We start from the raw sequence: 18,837 nt of genomic DNA on the forward strand, positions 1-18,837 counted from the left end.
AGGCCCTGGAGCAGCAAATGAAATGTAAGAGAAACTCCCCAGCTGTAGCAGGAGCCGTGGGTGTCCTGGCAGGCAAGGGATGTGGGGTCATAGCATAGTGTGAAACCCAGGGCAGTGGCAGAGAAGCGGCTGGGGAGCGGCAGCTGGGCTCACAAACACGGCCCCCTCAGAGAGGTTCCGGGTCCTGGGTTTTCCCCTGAGGCACCCAAGTAGATGGTGAGGGTCCTTTCTAGTGGGGTAACGTGTTAATAAGGTCCCAGTCCAATGGCCGCTCTTATGAGTAAAGACTCGCCTGCAGTAAGGAAGAAGCAATACAGGGCATGGCTCTGGCTGTGGCAATGAATTCTCCCTGCAGTAACCAAGAGCTCAATCTTTCTGCCCTGCTGCAGACAGCAAGAGAGTGAGAGGGAGCCCAGCTCAGCCTAGCCCCTCACACCCTGGCCAAAATCTCACAGTAACTCTACCCCTATGTAAGAGAGAAGCCAGCTGCACCCTTCTCCCACTTTGGCCAATTTTTGTGTCTCTCTTAAGTAGCAGTCGTTATTGTTTCTAAGCAGCAGATGGGACAAAATTCCATGAGAGAAACTAAAGGAAAAATCCTAACCCTCAACAGTGGGATAATGCTCTTCTGTTCAAATAGCGATGAGTTAAACTGAAGCTGAGCAGTGAGTGAATGAGAAAATTTGCCAGCTCACAGCAGCACAGGAACAGGGATGATTCCTCACATTTACTAATCAGACATGCTTAAACTGTCTGTCAGAGATAATTTTCTTAGTAAAGAAAGGAGACTCCCAAATCCACAGCACAGAAAATTCTAAAAGGAGCATAAAGATGTATGGGCTGGAAGCCCCAGAGGATGTTAGGCTGCACAGGTACTCCTCATGTGTCAGCAAAGCTGGAGAAGCTCTCCCACTTGGCAGGCACTTTGTGGGTCAGTAGCTCTGGAATGATTGAGTCCATTCCAGGCTGGAGTTAGTGTCTGCAGGAAGATGGGAAAAGAGGCATCCCCACTTTGGGTCTTTGGGACAGTTCTCTCATGTGCTTGATTTGAGTCAAGGGCACTGAGTTAAGGTCTTAGGGTTGTTCTATTGTGTATAACCAAGACATGGTGGTCGTGTTGTAGATGTGAGTTAGTAAAAGAGATGTCCAAAGGTATGTGGTTTTGATTTGTTCCTCTGATAGTTGTTTGGTACGTTAACCCAAATCAACTCTGGCTTGCCTTGCCAACAACAAATGTAATTTTCCATAAATGTTCTTTCTCAAGTGTCTGTCCTTCAGCATTTCTGCCTCTGCTGGTCCTGTGATTATGGGCCCAGTTTCACCCTTGAGAATGCTGCAGTAGGGAGTGGCAGAAGGAAACCCTGGGCCATCTTCATACAGTGATGGGCGGAAAATCTCTGCTGCCTTTGGGATTCAAAAAAAGCAACAGCCTGCTAGGAACAGAAAACCACTGGCCAAGAATTTCAGGACAGTGCACCTAAGAGGTGGTTGGTTTTCTGAGTTCATTCTTGAGTTTACCATGTGTGTATCCTTCTGCTTGTGCTGGGTTGCATTTCTCTCATCTGTGGCCTTCCTAGCTTGATGTTTTCACAGCACTCAAAGCATTCTGATCAGTACCTTTTTGTAGTACATCTAATCTCTACTGTTGACGATCTCCCCATTTCATGTGAAGAAATTTAATCAGGAGACCCTTGGACTGAAAAGGCCATTTAGCTGAATTTAAAGTTCAGTTGACCAAAGCACCTACTCAGATATTCTTGCAGAAGGGCAAAAGGGACCACTGAGAAATTGTGCTGTTTCAAAAAAAATGCTATGAAGGCCTTTTTTTCCTCACTTTTCAGCTTCATGTAAGACATGACACATATGTGAAGTGTCATGTAAATTCACTCTCTTCTGGCTGGGTGTTCATAGTATCCCCTGTGGGTCCACAGGTAGGAAAGACCAAATGGCTTTGTCATGTCTGGTTTTGGCAATAGTAAGAATTTTCAGTGCTTTCAAAAAAAGAACAAGGATACAAAAAATACAGTGAAGGGAACTGTGGTGTTTACTGCTACTTTATTGGCTTTACTTGTAATCAGTCATGGAGATGTCCAGTGGAGCAGACCTTTGGGAAATGTGTTCCACCCCACAGCAAACAGTGCTGTGAATGACTGGATGGAGGAGGTGATGTGAACTGAGAGCCAGGGCTGCATGGAGCAGTGCCCTGACCCAGGAGAGACTGAGGAGGCTTTTCTGTGTCAGATTTGATTGGTTTGAGTAAACAGAGCCCGTGCGTTTCCGAAAGGCTTCTAACAAATGTGTGAGACATCCTGCAGCCCCGTGCTGAGCAGCGCCGCAGCTGGGAGCTCACCTTTCAACTGTGCTTCGCCTGCTTCCAGATTTCAAAAGTTACCAAGGATAAGATGAAAGTTTTAACTTTTGAAACTCATGTGACCCTTCAAGTCCTTGGAATTGTAGCAGGAAAAATTAAAAAAAACCAAGTAGTATAGTTGTTTTTCACATTGTAGCACATCCATAAAAGCCGTGCATTTTAAGGTATGCTTCAGAGGTAAAAGTTTAATCCACAGAATAAATTTGCTGCATCACATTAAATGTAAAATACACTTTTCACACATCTTTGTTTTTTTGCAGAACTATCTGTTGGTTGTTTTTAAGCTAAAATAATGGTCCTTTGGCTTCATTCTTGATTTCATCACCTGGCAGCATGTTGCTGACACTCTGTAACACTAACACCTTTAGCAAACATGGAATGAAAAAACCAAAGGAAGATGTGCCTTTCATGTTCTCTTCTTTGTCTTTCTACAGGTTTTAGCTGCATAGTGCCTATAAATGCTGCAAATCCAGACAAATTAGGATCAATACCAATGCCACTGAAAAAGTATTTAAAAACAAAATACAGTTATGCAGAAACACAAGGAAGAGACAGCCATCAATGAGTTTCAATGAAATACCTGCTTTTGTTTCACCACTTTCAATTTCAATGTGGTGGAATTTAATTTACTTTTGGTGTTTTTGCTTTATAATGAAAACTTGTGGATTGAAAGCTTCAGCCTCAGATGCATGTTACATCTTGAGGACATCTAGGATCCTCTTGTAATGGCTCTAGAGGTGGAGAGTGCCTTCTGTCACCTCAGAAGACAACTCCTGTTGTTGTTTCTTGTTCTTCTGGCTGCACAAACAGCTCAAAAGTCACACGTGGTTCCAAACAGAGGCAGCTGCTACTCATGGGATGAATTCCAGCTAAACACCCAGCCCAAATCTCCTGGGTATCCAAGAGAGTTGGGGATATGGATCTCCTTTCATAAGGAACATGCCAAAATGGCAAGTTTTTAAGTTCATTGCTGGGAATTCCCCACAGATATGTTACTGATGTTGGACATCTTTAGCATCTGTCCCTGCATGTAAGGCAGGGATTCTGAAGTGGTTCCACATGCAGCCACACTCTGCTTTAGACCTCCCAGTGTGCACAGACATCGATGTTTGGTCCAGGAGAGGCTTCCCTCTTCCTTGCAAATTCAGTAGCCTCTTATAAGGTTTCTGCTCACCTTTTTCTCCCAGGTGATGGAAATATGACCTCCTTTTTTCTGGTATCTTTTAAGCTATTCTGGCTGCCAGTTGTCTCTGCTTTTTTTTTTTTTTTTTTTTTTTTTTCCAAGAGAGAATGGGGGAATGTTTATGAAATGGTTGTATGTCATACGCGCTTTAATGGAAACTTGAGACAAATCTTCTCAGCTTTCCTTAACACTCTGTTCTTAAAAGCCAGATGTTGAAAAAGTTTCAAAAATGTATCTGTCATGCTCAGAATCCAGACATTTGCACACAATCAATTTTTGACACGCAAGTAGTTTGCTGACTGCAAAAAGACTCATGGCATCTGCTCGTAGGGCTGGTGCTCTGAGCTGGATCCTTTCTGCATTAGGAAGCTTCTGGGGACCAAATCTCAGTTCCAGACCAGGAGTTTGCTCAGCCCAGCAGTGAGCTGGTGATCTGAGTGCTCATCATGAGGTGCCCCTTTTTCTTCATTGCTTACATCCACAGCTTTAGGGAATTAGATGGATGAATTGCTGAATTAAGGGAGGATAAATTAGACACACAAATTTATCTGGTAAAGTGAAAGTTCTCAGGCTGAAGGAGCCAGACTCCATCCCGAGTGGTTTTGCCTAACACAGCGGGAGCACTGAGGCAGTACCACATTCCCACTGCATTCCTGTGCTCTTGTTGAGCCCTTTCCATCTGCTTGAACTGGCCTCTGGTGAAGGTGGACCAAGGGAAGGCTGCTTGGTCCCATTCAGTCACAGACCTGTACTCAGTCAAATACAGGGATAGCGAGGGCATGCAAATACTTTGGAAAAGAGCCACCCACTTCCCTGGTTTAGCTCCCTTGTGAAGAAAAACTATTTGTTTCACTGAGTAAATACCTTGTAGTGGTGCCTTGCTTCCTTTCTGTGATTGGAAAAGATTTTGTTGGGTTATGTGTCTTGGAGAGTTGGATCTTCCTCACCTGAAGTTTTTTTTGGGCCTGCATGGGAGCTGGAGTAGTCAATAGCATCAGTTATCTCCATTCACTGAGTAAAAACACAGGAATAGTGATCACTTAAATATCCTGGAATATTTGTAGTCAAGCTGGAGCGGTGAGAGGCCATTATGGGTGAGGAGAGAGTCAGCTGGAAGTGAGATTGGGATTGGCTGGAGGAATGCATGGACAGCGTATGAGCAGGAAGCTGATTGGCTGGAGGAACGCATGGACGGCATATGAGCAGGAAGCTGATTGGCTGGAGGAACGCATGGACGGCATATGAGCAGGAAGCTGATTGGCTGGGAGGATGCATGGTGTGCAGCATGGCAGCTGAGCCAGCCAATGGGTGCCTTCTTTCTGTTCACTTAAGTCTCGGTTTGGTTTCATTCAGGTTAAAATTAAAGGTATAAAATGGGGCTGATTTTTACAATAAAGAGATCTCCTTCAGATACATAGGGGGGTCTGTGTTGCTTTGTTCCCCACTGCTACAAGCATACAACCATTTTTTAAGTTTGTAATTTACTGTAACTTTGCTTTTAGGGCATGAAATTTGGTGGCTGAAGCCGATGGGACTTCAGACAGTGCAGTTCCTGATTTTTTTTCAGCTGCCAATTTCCAGCCTATTTTTAAAACTGTGCATTCTTCTTTTAATAGCTAGATAACTTTACTCCATATTACTTTATATTGTGGAATTTTAGGTGAAGTATAAAAAAAAGATGGCACTTTTTTTTCTGGCATAGTCTGCACTCTATGTCTCCGTCAAGTGCTTTTCTAAAGCTGTTTTTCCCAGACTGTGTGTTTTGCATGGGTGGGACAGTGGGTTATTGTTAGCCTGTTAGACACAACTCGGCTTGAATACCCTTTAGTAGTTTGGGAGGCAAGTCAGCTCTATTTGCATTTGTTCCAGTCACAAAGGTTTATAGGTCAGCAAAGGCTGGCTGGAAAAATTCAACATGCCAATGCACTATTCTTCTATGGTTGTCAGGAATTCAAACGTGCTGGTTTTTATATTTCTCCTTGGTCATGAATATATGATCGCACTGTCTGAAGTCGCTTTGTTCCTTCGGAGCTTGGTACCAGCTGGGGCTAAGATGGAGGATGTGACTTGATGCCAGCTTCCCCCCCTCTTTTGCCCACACTGATCAGCAGCAAATCAAATGTCCGTGCGTCTGGAGGCAGTGAGAGGGCACTGCTCACCCCTGCACTGGGGTGCTGCTGGCGTTCTCTCCTCTGTGAAAAAGAGTCCAGCTGAATAAAAGATGACATTTGTCCTTTAACAGAAAACATTGCGTTAGCTTAATCTCCCTTCTGGTTTGGGTTTGGGTGCTCTTTTTTCTTCCTGTTTCTATTTAGGTATGTTTGGGTTACATCCTGAAATGTTTCCTGCTTAGCTAGATGCAGAGATGGTGTGGAGACCTTCGTTTGTGTACAGCCTGGCAAAGAGTTGGCATCTTTTAGGATTCAAAAAACTGAAAGCTGTTCATATAGCTTTAATGTACACTCATAAAGATATCTCCTGAAAACTTTGGTATATCACCAACAGCCTGATCTTTTGAGAGCTTGCAATCAAAGCTTAAAATACATACTAGAAAAGACTGTCTTTCCCAAAGAAAGCATTTCCTTAGCTTTGTTTTTCATCCTCTAGTTTTAGAGAAGGTATGGCCTTTTGCAGTTCTTGAAATGAAATATAGATTTATCCAGTGTAATTTGATTCCTTCCGAGCTGCATTTTGAATTTTAAATGGTGTGTCTGAACGCATTGTGCAGGATACTGTTGCAGTTTTGCTGGGAGCTGACATCTCATTTCCAGGCTGCCTCACTGTAGCCCATTTCCCTGAAACCCGTAAGCCCTGCTTGAGCTGGACTGATTTTAACTCAGTTACAAAAACCACTTATCTTTATAGCTGTAGCTTGAAATCTGAGAATTTTCTTATGAAGGAATAAAATAATGCCAGATCTCCTTTTAATATGCTCATTGAAATGCAAGCTGTGACCTTTCTTGTTCTGTTGCAAAGAGTCTTTCTGCAGAGTAGGGGCTGTTTGGGGGCATGGCATGTGCAGCTCCCCCTCCTCCTGCTGCCTCCTCGGGGCAGCCAGGGAGCCCCGTTCCTTTTGAATGCAGGACTGGCTGCCAACTTGGCACCATCGTTCATGTTTATAGATTTAAATTCAGCACATGGCTTTAACTCTTCAGCTGCACTGCCTGCAAACAATCGCCCCAAAGCAAACGCAAAGGTATAATCAGCTCATTGTCTCTGCCTTGCCAACTTGCATCTGACCCTTGGAAATCCAGTTGGGAACGTTATTTTAAATGCCAGCTTGGGTGAGACACATGCAGAGAGGAAAAGCATGTTTTACATGGAAATGTTTACAAAATAATAAACCTTTTGGGGGAAAAGCAGCTCCTAAAAGAAACGTTTTCAAAAATCACCTAAAATAGTGAGGGGAAGATAGTCTGGAATAATTGAAAAAACTCCATGGTTACAATACTAGTAAGCACCAAAAAAATAGTTAAGAACCTTCTTTTTCAGCTTACACAACTACTAATGTGGTGCAAACAGCATAAAATTGCTGGAAATTAGTCTGAGAAGAGCATGTCATTATTTGGTTGGAGGGTTTTTTGACATTTTAAAAAAACAGTTTGGTGGGTTTTTTGTTTTTATTTAGTAAAACAGTTTGTTTTACTAAATAAATATTTCAGTCTGCTCTGACTATTTTATTAAGCAAAATATTTTACCCCTCGTAAAATAATTTTTAAAATGCAACCATGATTGATTTATTAAGAATGTTTTCCACAATTAGAGACATACTGCTTTGTGGCTTTAGTATCTGGTAAAGGAACAGTGATGACCTGACTGCAAATGTAGTCATGCTCTGAAATCTAATGTGAATCTTAGCTTCAAAATAGACAAATAAATATTTAATACAGTGACTGGGTGAGGGCCATCCACCCAGTGAAACCACAGGCTGAATCCCACCCTCTCCAGGCACTGCTAAGGTTTGGGTACAGACAAAGATGCAGAGAAATGCAATTGCCAAGGTTTTAGCTGCAGCCTTTTATCTGAATCAAATATTTTTTTCTAACTTTCTCATGCCCTTCATACTTACAAGCATCTCAGTTATGACTCTTGGATACAAAACCAGTATGGTTTTAGCACCTGCATTCAATCCTATTGGAGTTACAACAGGGTTGGGAGGTGGAAGATTTACCTACTTTTTTCCCAACAATTTGTAAGGCATAAAGCACTTTGCATGTGACAAAATAGCTCTTTCATTCACAAATTATTTCCTTTAGCATGAAGTTCTGGATGCAGGTGAGCAGTGAGCTGACTGTAAAACATTCAGTGTAATCAGAGGGTAATTTGATAAGTCCCTTTCTGGGATTTTAAGTGTCTTCATAATCATGGATGTGATGTATTGGAAGCTTCTTTGTAGCTAGCTCTGAAAAAAGATGAAGAGCAACAAAGCATCTCAGCTACACTGTAAACATGTAACTATCTTCTTATTTTAGAATAATAAAAAAATTCTCTTTTTCTTTCAAACCCTGCTGAGTGTTTTGGTACAGGATGCACTCAAAAGAGCTTTCTTTTTGGCAATTTTTTTTTATTCTTTAAAGTGACTAATTCTTTCATAGTGTATCAGATATACCACATTAATCATTTCTTGGCATTTTTCTTCTAATTGACGTGTGTGTGTGTATACATCCGCATGTGCTCTTCCCTTGTTTCTGGAATTTTAAGGAGGTGAGAAGCACACAAACTGAAGAGTCTCTAATGGTTTGCTTGCTGTAGAAAACAGATTTATTTTTATAAAAATACCCACTGTTTTCTGACCTAGTGTGAAAGATGCTGTATTTATATAAACGCTAATGTCGGGAACGCAGCTGTTACGTTACTTTGTGCTTTTATTGGTGTGCTTTCCACCAGCTCCTAAACCCCTTGGATTGCTCCTAAGTGAAAGCCAAAGTTGCAGGCACAGCTTGGATACCCTTGGGTGTCCTGGACTGCAGTTGAAGCCATGATCAATAGGTGGATTTTTGGATTTGCTTTTGTTTTGTAGAATTGGTTTCGAATAGTTGAGGGAAAATACAGAAATTGCATATTGAGGTTTCAGTGCCACAGAAAAGGAGCAAGCAGAGCACTGACATATCACAGTAATTTTGGATGATGAGAAATCCTTTCATTAGGTGTGCAATGTGAGTGACCCTATGGATAAGGTTTTTTAGAATTTGCAGTTTTCTAGAGAGAAAAAATAATAAATCGGCCTTGGAAAATTGCTTTATTTTAGGGTGGAAAAAAGACATGGGATTTTCTTACCTAGTGCTTTAGTTTTCCTCCACTTGTTCTCATTATTTTTTTAATTTTTCCCCAACACTGTTTTTATAATCAGTGAATCTCTCCCCTTGTGTTTTTCAGCACCTGCTAGGTCTGCCCCAGGGCTGATGGCTGTGTTCAGACCCCAGCAACAAACTCTGAAGAGGTAAGATACATGGCATATTTCAGTTATTAGAACAAACGGCCCTTTTCCTCATTGTGTTATTATGCACTTTGTAGACATCCAGAAAAGCCAGGGATTTACAAGTATTTACATGTCCTGACACTGCCAACAACCCACTGAGCCTCACCTTCCCAGGGAGGTAATCCCTGTGCCAGGAGCAGCCTTTATCCCAAGGAGCTCGGATGAGGAAGGAGGACAATCTAAAGCATAAACTTCTGTAGAATTTTGTGTAGTACTTCACTGCTTGGTGCACCTCCACGGGTACTAACTGCACAATGAAATGTGGCCTCTACCAACATTATTTGAAATGAATTTAATTATATTAATGCAGAAATCATGGCACTGCTTGATCCTTTTTCATTTCTGCTACATATATGAGTTTAAGGATCTTTCTCGTGTGAGCACAAGTAGTTCTTTGAGCAAGAGTTCTTTGAGGAATTGGGTGGAGGACAGTCTCCTTTTGATTGCTGTATTTGTTTGTCCCTTTGCTGAAGTTCATTCAGGTCAAAGGCACACACAGGGCAGCTGCACCTGTCAAAGGCATTTTGAATTCCTTGGGCCTGCCAGAGGCAGTGGAAAGGAGCACAGGAGTCCCAGGCCTGTCCCATATAAGAAATATCTCCCTTGCCAATATTGTTATTGAGCTGTATTTCTCACCAGTTGCCCCCTGTAAGAACAGGATGTTTTGTACACTTAACACCAAAACTAAACAGAAGTGGGTTTAGTTGTGACCATGGTTCTGTCCCAGTGCACTGTGGCACTCCCAGCTGGATTGTGTGCAGGAGTGGAAGCTGGAAGGCTGCAATGGCATATGGGAGCCTGGAGATGAACCCAGGGTAGGAAACTGGTGAGACACAGGAGAAAAATGGTTTCTTTCCTTGTATCAAAATGTAGATCAGCCTGACCCCTCTGTGCCCTTCCTGCTGTCACCACATTAGCACCAGCTTTGACACTTATTGGTGACCTGTGGGCCAGTGCAACCTCAGGCTGAGAATGAGTAAATAGAAGTGTGGCATAGAAATATGTGGGAAAGGCAGTGAGGGGATCTCCAGCCATATACATTTCATATAAACTGTTTTTCCTTGCAAGGGAGATTTGCACTTGTTGCATTTACAGGATTTGTATTTGCCTGAAATGCAGCTGAGTTAGGTGTTGTATATAGTCCCTCTGGGATTTTTTGGACATAACCAAAGGATTTTTACATTGCCTGGAATGTGGCCAGGTGTGACCACTGTGTAAATGTGGGTGTCTGAAGGGGGAGATGCCACGCTTGGCTGGGGCTCCCTATGGCTTATGGGGAGTGTTCTCTTCCCTGGGTGAGGGCAGAGTGCTGCTGCTGGAGGGAAAGCTCCAGCGAGGCACTTCTTACAGTGTGGAGGGGTCACTCAAAGAGTAATTGCTATGAAAAGTTAGTGCTGCATTTTAAACACTTGTACTGGTGGTGACACTGGTTCTGCAGCCACTCTTTCTCTGTGTGCATCTCCTGCTAGAATATTTTAAGTTACCCAAGAAATACAGGTGAATAATGTGTTCTGAAATGCATTTTATAATGCTTCACCTAAAAGCAGGTGCTTCTAAACAATGCAAAAATGAACCAAAACCAAGAACCAAATGTAGTTGAGTTTTTTCTGATGAGCATGATTTCTTTATATAAGCTTCCAGGTGTACATATTGGTGCTGTGTACATGCTATGGATTTATTGTTGCTATCCTGTTTAGCAGCATGATGATATCAGCTAGAGAAATTGCTTTTCATGCATTTTTTGCATTAATCTAGCTCTTTCATTACTTTGTCTAACCTGCAAAATTCTATGTCTCCTCAGAGGGGCAGGAATCTAACAGAAAAGTATTATCTACCACAAAAGAAGGTTTTTTCTAAGTAAAGAATTACAGTAGTTGCAGTATTCAGTCCAGAATCAGTGGCAGAGTTTGAGGATCAGGTAATTTGGCAGAATAACAGAGTTTTGTTCCTCAGGTGACCTTCACTTGAGTGCAAGTAATTGATTCTAGTTTTTAAAAGTGTTGAGATACCAGACTTTGGAAAATTGTAGCATTCCATTGCATAAGAAGCAAGTAAAATATTTTTAGGGAGTTTAACACTTACTAGCACTCTGATCTTTGCACAGCAAACCTTTGGTAACCAAAGTAACTGGTGTTAAAATGTTGAAACTAAAGTAGATGATATGGAATGCTGACAGAAATGCTGATAACTCAAGGGGACTCATAAATCTGGTTATGCCCCCAGTGTCTTGTATTAAATGTACTGTGGGTTTAAGTATCTGGAAGATTATTTCCCAGGTATAATTCCCACTGGCAGTGAGTGAGGGCCAGCTGCACACCTGGAGTTCTGGTATTGGCAGGGAGAAGCTGTGGAGTGTGTGCTCCCATTCCTGCCCCCAGTTCTGCACCTCCTTTACAGAAATTGTGTCCATCCAGGCAGTTCCCAGCTGCAGGGAGATGCTGTGCTAACTGTGTGACATGGGCTAGTGACAGATGCTGCCACACTTCACTGGAGCAGGTCAGGTGCCCAAACATTGGTCTGGGTAAGAGTGCCAAAGGTTCTATTGGTATTGTAGTTTATTAGTTCTTGAAAGAATTTTCAAACAGAAAAATGAATTCAATTGCTGACTGCTAACACGTTTTCTGAGCACTTCTGAATAGCTGCTCGCTACTGTCTTTGGATGTAATAATGGAGTGCAAGCAAGTTCACCAGCAAGTGTATGGGAAACCTTATGGATGTATAAAGAAAGTGTGCGGGCCTTTGCAGCTTTCTGAAAGCAGAAGATGCTTTAGTCATGTCATTTTATAGACAGTACACACAATAAACATCCTGTGGCACGTCAAATTTGGTAAATCTACACCCTGAATGAAAAGTTACAAATGTGCACTGTGCTTTTAGGCTCCTGATGTGCCTTAAAACTTCTCTGTCTTGGCTAATTTCTGCCTTCCAACTAGTAATTGGCAGGGAAGACTGGGAGCTGCTCTTCAAAGGCAATTCTTGATGGATCTGTCACTTGCAGGCTGCTCTGCAAAAATTCCATGTGAATTGGGCCTGCAGGCCTCCATCCCTCAGTACTTCTGGGTCCTGCTTAGCAGGGGCAGGTGGAAAAGGAGAGGCTGTAGAGGCATCAGCCCTGGTTCAGCCTCACCAGAGGCTTGGGGAACTCTGTGGAGTTTAGGGCAGCTCAGCAGGAACTCTTCTGATGTAAAATTGTGCAAATAAATGCTGTAAGTAAGTTGCAACCTCAGAAAGACATAACACATGATAAGGTAATGGGTGGCAGGATGTAGACAAAATGACCTGCATAAAAATTGACTTTAGTTCCCTAGTTTTGGGTGCATCAGAGAGCAAGGAGAGTGAGACTAAGCTGACAAAAAAGTAAGGTGGGAGAAAGATTAGTTAGTAGCCAGGTGGTTTAGGGGGAAATCAGACTTTTCCAGAGCATCATATCCCCTTATATTGCATTCTGCACTGACAGTCTGATCCTTCTGGCTGAGGATACCCTGGCCCAGGCCTCAAGGGCTTTCATGGCAGGTGGGGAAAGCTCCAGGACAGACCTTCTACATAACATCTTTAATGGCAGAAAACAGAGATCTTTGCAGGTTTAACATCATAACTTCCTTGTGGCAAATAATGCTGTTTATTTACAATCTTCTATTTTGGTGAGGGAATGTTTGAGGCATAATGTGTTTTTTTCAGAGACATTCTGTCATTTGGAAAATACTGTAGTACCTTTCAAAAGCCATTTTTGTTCATTTGTAAACTGTTACATTCAGCCCTTGCAGATAAGAAAATCATCTGAAATATAAAACAAAACACAGTACTGCATTTTCCTTTCTAAATAATAGATGAACATTTATAGATGAGAGCCCCTCCCATTAGTTAAATAATAAATAAAGAGTTGCATGAATTTTCTTTCAAATGAAACATTTTAATTGTTCCTGATCATCCCAAGCAAATGCAACTGTTAGGGTGATGTCTGCAAATATCAGCCACACACAATCAACATAAAAGGGCATTATTTGCCCAGCTGTGGTGAAAGTACCACACATCGTGCTCTTATGATTAGTTTTGACTTACATTTTAGAAAGAAAATCTTTTTATTCTCAGGAAGCACTCTTTGATTAGCTACATGGTTGTTGTAGCTCTGTTTTTTTTCTTCCCCCATTTTTATTTCTATTTGCCAATATTTGGTTACCTTAAGGTTGAAATAACAACAGGTGACACTAAATCACAGAGCTCTTGAATTAAAGGGACCTCTGAAGTCTGAGATACTACTTTAGTTTCACATTGTGTTACTAAGCTTGTTTTAAAGGCAACATTTTAATTTATTTCTTAGCCTCTCCTTCTTCCCCAAAGATGCAACACATCCCCCAAACCACTGCTCTTGTCCTGTATTGTATTTCTCCTCATTAATATCTGTATTAACCCTGTACGTTTTCCAAAGTGCACAGGACCACAGCAGTGCCCTAAAATTCAGAAGAACTCTCAAGTATTCCTGTAACACTAATGAATATCAGTATTAAATTCTGGAGAGCAGGTAACAAATAACTAATAACAACTATAACCATCCCAAAAAAAGTGACTAGAAATTGAAAATAATGCACTGTACTTTGCAGTCTTTCATACCTTGACCACTGCCTTGGCCAGGTTTTTGTTGAAGTGGAAGATGTTTGTCCCACAGTTGATACATACAGCCATTTTTCCAAGAAAAATGTTCCTTTCTTTTTCACAATGTCAGTGTAAGTGTTCAGATATTCACCACGGAGCTTGGAATAGGAATTGGCCAATGATGACTTAGAAACAAGTATGAGCTTGCAGTCCTGAGCCCCATGCTCTGCTTTTCCATGCCAGATGGTTCAGCTGAGTGACAGCTCAGGCCCAGACAGTGTCCCCTGCAGCAAGGTAAGCAGGCTGTGGCAGAACTGTCCTCAGGGGGTGTTTGCCTCCAGCCTTGTCCCTGCACAGCCCAGGGTGTGGCCCTGGCTGATGTGAAACAGCCTGGCCCTCGCTGAGTTACCACTGTTCACACCAGCCCAGCAAAGGATCTTCTCTGAAATCTGGAAAGAGAAGGGTGGGGGAGCTTCTTCTGTAGTTTGCTTCTGGGATCGTGCTTTGTCATTTTAGTAGCCTTTGCCTCTGCAGCTGAACAAGGGTTTCATTGTGTGAGAAACTCTGCCATGGTTTAACCCCAGATGGAAACTCAGCCCCATGCAGCCACTCACTCCCTCATGCTCGTGGGACACAGGAGAGTATTGGGGAGAAAAATGAGAAAACTCAGGGGTGAGATGAACAGAGTTGAATAGGGAAAGCAAAAGTGTGTACACGAACAAAGTAAAACCAGGGATTCATTCCCCTCTTCCCTTGGACAGGCAGGTGCTCAGCCATCCCAGGGAAGCTGGGCTCCATCCCAGCTCAGTCTCTTGGGAACACAAACTCCATCTCTCCAAATGTCCCCTCCTTTCTCCTCCTCCTTCCCCAGCTTTGTACACAGCAGTGATGCTCTATGGGCTGGGGTGTCCCTGTGGCCAGCTGGGCTCAGCTCTCCTGGATGTGCATCCTCCCAAGGCCTTGTGCCCCCAGTCCTGTCACTGGTGGGGTGGGAGAGGAGCAGAGCAGTCCCTGGCTCTGTGCATGCCTACACTAAACAATAACTAAAACATCCCTGTGCTCTCAGCATTGTCCCAGCACAAATCCAAATCACAGCCACTACCAGCCACTGGGATGAAATTTAACTCTACCCCAGCCAAATCCAGCACAAATCCTGAACCCTTCCAAGTCCAGAGGAGTGAGGTGTGTGACTGAGAAGATCAGACCTGTGGCCCTATGCCATTCACATACTGACACACATTTTCCCTGTATCCCCTTGCCTGCTGTGGCAGGGGGCTCCTGGGTAGAGCTGGGGCCAGCCCCTCTCTCATCTGCTGCTGGCACTGGAGTGGGTGGCAGAGGGGACAGAGCCCTTCCTCAGGGACTTGAGCCACTGAGGCCACTTCAGAGGAAAGAAAACATCCCAAATGTCACAAAGCCCAAGGAGTGGTGTGAGAGCTCAGTGAGGGGAGGGGAAAGAGAAGAGGAAGGGACCTGAAACTCCCAAGGGACTCCTCATGACATCAGGTTCCCTTGTGCCCTTTATTAGGGTGGGTGCTGGAGAGTGGAAAATTTTTTAGACTTTTTTATTTTACATTTATTTATGCCTGTTTTCCCCATGTATAACTTTGGGCCTTTTGGTATCAAAGCTCCCATGAAGTGCTGGTCAAGGGAAGAGGTGACTGCACCCTGTTGTAATGTTGAAAATATGCTCATGTTTAGCTGAACATACTCTGAAATATTGGCAAAGCAGCACCTGCACAGTTTAGGTAGTGTCTGAGGCTGTATCCTCTACAGTTCAATAAATCAACAACCTATAGTACAACTAATATTCTTTTGCCGCTAAAATACACCTCAAAACCAAAAGCTGTTGTTCCAAAGAATGTGGACTTGCTTACCATGCACTCTGATGTAACTGAATAACTGACCAATAACTGGAGTATTTTTATTCAACACACCTCACACACACTGATTTTTTTAAACTTTTCTATTTACAAAATTCTGAGCTCAATACACTAATCATAAGAAGATATTTTTTTAAATTATCAGGAATTAGCAATGTAAGAAAAAATATTTTTAAAGAATTTTATCTTTTAAACATTTTCATTGCAGAAGAGGCATACTGAGATTTTCCATTAGAAATAATCATGCACTAACTCAGAACTTTGGGGGGAAAATCAGATTAAACTATTATATGCATTTAAAGGAAACTGCTTCCTTTACATTAATCAATAAGGTGACGAAGTTAGTGTGGGTTTTTTAAATTAACACTTGTTAACTGCTCTGCAGAGGAACAACTTTGAAATGCTATTTCTTCAACTAAAATTTGAGAGTGTATATTACAAATACGTAAAATACGTAAGATTTTTACTTATTTTGTAAAAAGAGCTGTTGCTCAAAAGAATCAAAGAATCAAAGTCCTTGTTTTTGCTAAGCACTCAACACGATCAGGCCCAAAGTCAGAGTCCCTGTCCACTGCTGCCACCTCAAAGTTCAGGAATTCAGGTAACTTCAAACCCCACAGTGTGGTCCTGCTTCCTTAAATGACCAAGGAAATGATTTCTAGGAGTTTTTAAATAGGGAGTGGGATTTTATCTGAAGTGAAGAAAGCATGGGATATAAAAGCTTTAATGGACTATTTTCAGTTATTGCTCTGGTCTTTCCCAAATAATGGCAATTTTCTGTTCATTTTCTGCTAATTGCGTGTGCAGACAGATTTTGTGCCATCTGTGGTGGCTCCAAATCAGAGAATTTCCTGCAGAGCAGTCAAGTTCCAGAGGAACTGGTCTGTGGTTGAAGCATGTCCTAGTTTGAGCTCCCTCCCACCCTGAGACCTGGGTTCCATCTCTACAGAGGTGACATGTCCTGTGTCCTGCATGTGGCACAAATAACACATGGATGTATGGAAACTGCAAGGCTTTGTGCTGGGAGGAGCAAGCTGAACACAAATCTGTGTTTCTCCCACTGGTTTTTCTCAGTTAAAAAAAATCCTTCCAATTTTGCAGCTTCGCATCTTGATGTTATAAAATGTAAAGGTGGGCAAGGCATTTTTGGGTTATGCCAAACTGTGGTTGGTGTGTTCCCTCAGACTGTGCTGTGAAAGAGCCACAATTCTCACTAATCTTCATTCAATGAAATTTAATCATAGAAAATTCTTAATAGGTTTAGGTAGGATGACAGTTTTTGGATTAAAGATAATGCATCTTAAAATAGCAAGGCGGAAATATAAAAGCAAATCTAGAAAAGCCAATAAGGCATGAATCATTCAATAAAATAAGATCTAATGGTAGGAGTGTACTACAGTAGAGTTCAAGTACTCTTTGATGTACTTTTTTTCAATCACCTGTTAGATTTTGTATGTAAATTCAATAAGTTAGAGCTCCTGGAAACAGACTTTGATTTGCTAGATCTCTATCTGCATGTGAGAGCTTTAGTCACAAGTGTATTTAGATTGGGAGCAGACCAATACAGATTTCTTTTACAACACACACAATCCTGGGAGCCCCCTGCAAGCTTGTGCAGGAATTCCTGACAGATGTATCTGGATCAAAACAAGCAGGCAGAATGTGCTTGGCCACTTTTGCAAATATCAGGATACCCTTAAAAGTGCAATTGAATAAACCCAGATTTCACTACACCATCTCATTTTTCACTCTTTATTTTTAAATTATTCAAAATTTAATCTATTGAGACTAAAAAAACCACATGGAAGGTATCTTTGAGTGACAGCCTGAATGGTTTATGGGGAGTAAACTAATGACATACGACAAAATGCAGAAACATTGCTTGTCATACACTCCTGTGCTACAAGTAAATTCATCAACCAACATCCACATTTCAGTATCAATGTTGTGACAAAAAGAAACCAAAGCTAGGAAATAACACTTGCATAGGTTGGTTTAAATTTAGGGGTGGTTGATTTTGACTTTTTTAATCCATTGAAAGAGGAATGTCTGGGGATTTATCCCACTTCGTCCTTTATTTTTCTACCTGGGTATCAGCCAATACCCCTTACTTTCTAATAGGGTATGTCTTGTTCTGGAAGATAAGAATACTGCTGTTGCAAGGTTTAGATAAGAAGAACATGACTTTTATACAGCTGTTTACCTGCATCTGAGTGTTGGAAATGACATTAAGAAGGAAGCTCCAGTACTTTCTCATCTCCTAAGCTCCTTTTTTCCCACTTGCCTTTTCACCTTTCAAAGTTAACAGTGTCCATCGAGAACATAGGAAGTTTAACTACTAATTTCCGTACTTTTTCATCAATAAATCACTTACCAGGTTCATTTTTTTCTTAATTATGAGAGTGCATGGGATGAGTTGTACCTTCTCCAAAGAAACAAATTTTTATAAATTACAAATTTTATGAGAAATAATGTAGCATTCTGTAGGAAAATGAAAGAGCTGCTTTCCCATTCAAGTTCTTCTGTTTGTTTTTGTTGGTTTTTTTTTCATTGAAAATGCTCACCTCACACATTAGCCAACAGTTGCAGATTATTTAGGACATTTCTTCCACATAGGTAATTTAGGATTCTAGAATGTGATTTTAGCAGATTTTTGTAAATATATTTCTGGTGAAATATAAGTGCTGAGCTGATGCAAGAATGAAAAAAATACTTTGTTGGGAGGAACTTGAATTTTCATTTCTCCATATCAGAAGAATGCCTTCAAAATAATACTCGAGTCCTTTACAGATTTTGTTTGGACTACTTGAACTGTTTTTCTCCTGGAATAATTTTGTTGGTCAAGCTTGCCCTGAGCAGGGCTGGTTTCAGGTTTGACAGTGTGCCAAGAACATTCCACCCCAAAGGCCACCACCATTCATTGAGAAGATGCTGTTCTTAGTGTTTGAAATAGCAACATCTTGCCCATATCACCAGAGTTACAGTAATTCATGTCTAGCTTATATTCAGGCAACTGTTTGCTCTTCACCAGACCCATACCATGTGTCCTCCTGGAAGGTGCCACCTGCCCACACTCAGTGCAGGGTCCTTGCTGTTGGCATCAATTTGCTACAATGTAGAAGCTTACTCTGCCAAAGGCTCAGCTGCCTTTTGGGGCTCAAGGTCCCCTCTGCTGTGCAAAAAGGAATTTAGGGTTCCATCTCTTAGCAATGAGTTCTTGCCAAACTCATTCATCTAGAAAAACTGTTTTCTCTCTAAATACTCTCCCATTTAACTGCAGAAGGCATATTGCCTGTGATTTCTGGATTTATCCCGTTCAGAGGTTTGCTTC

This window comes from Zonotrichia albicollis, chromosome 4 (genome assembly GCF_047830755.1).
Source record: "Zonotrichia albicollis isolate bZonAlb1 chromosome 4, bZonAlb1.hap1, whole genome shotgun sequence".
NCBI lineage: Eukaryota > Metazoa > Chordata > Aves > Passeriformes > Passerellidae > Zonotrichia > Zonotrichia albicollis.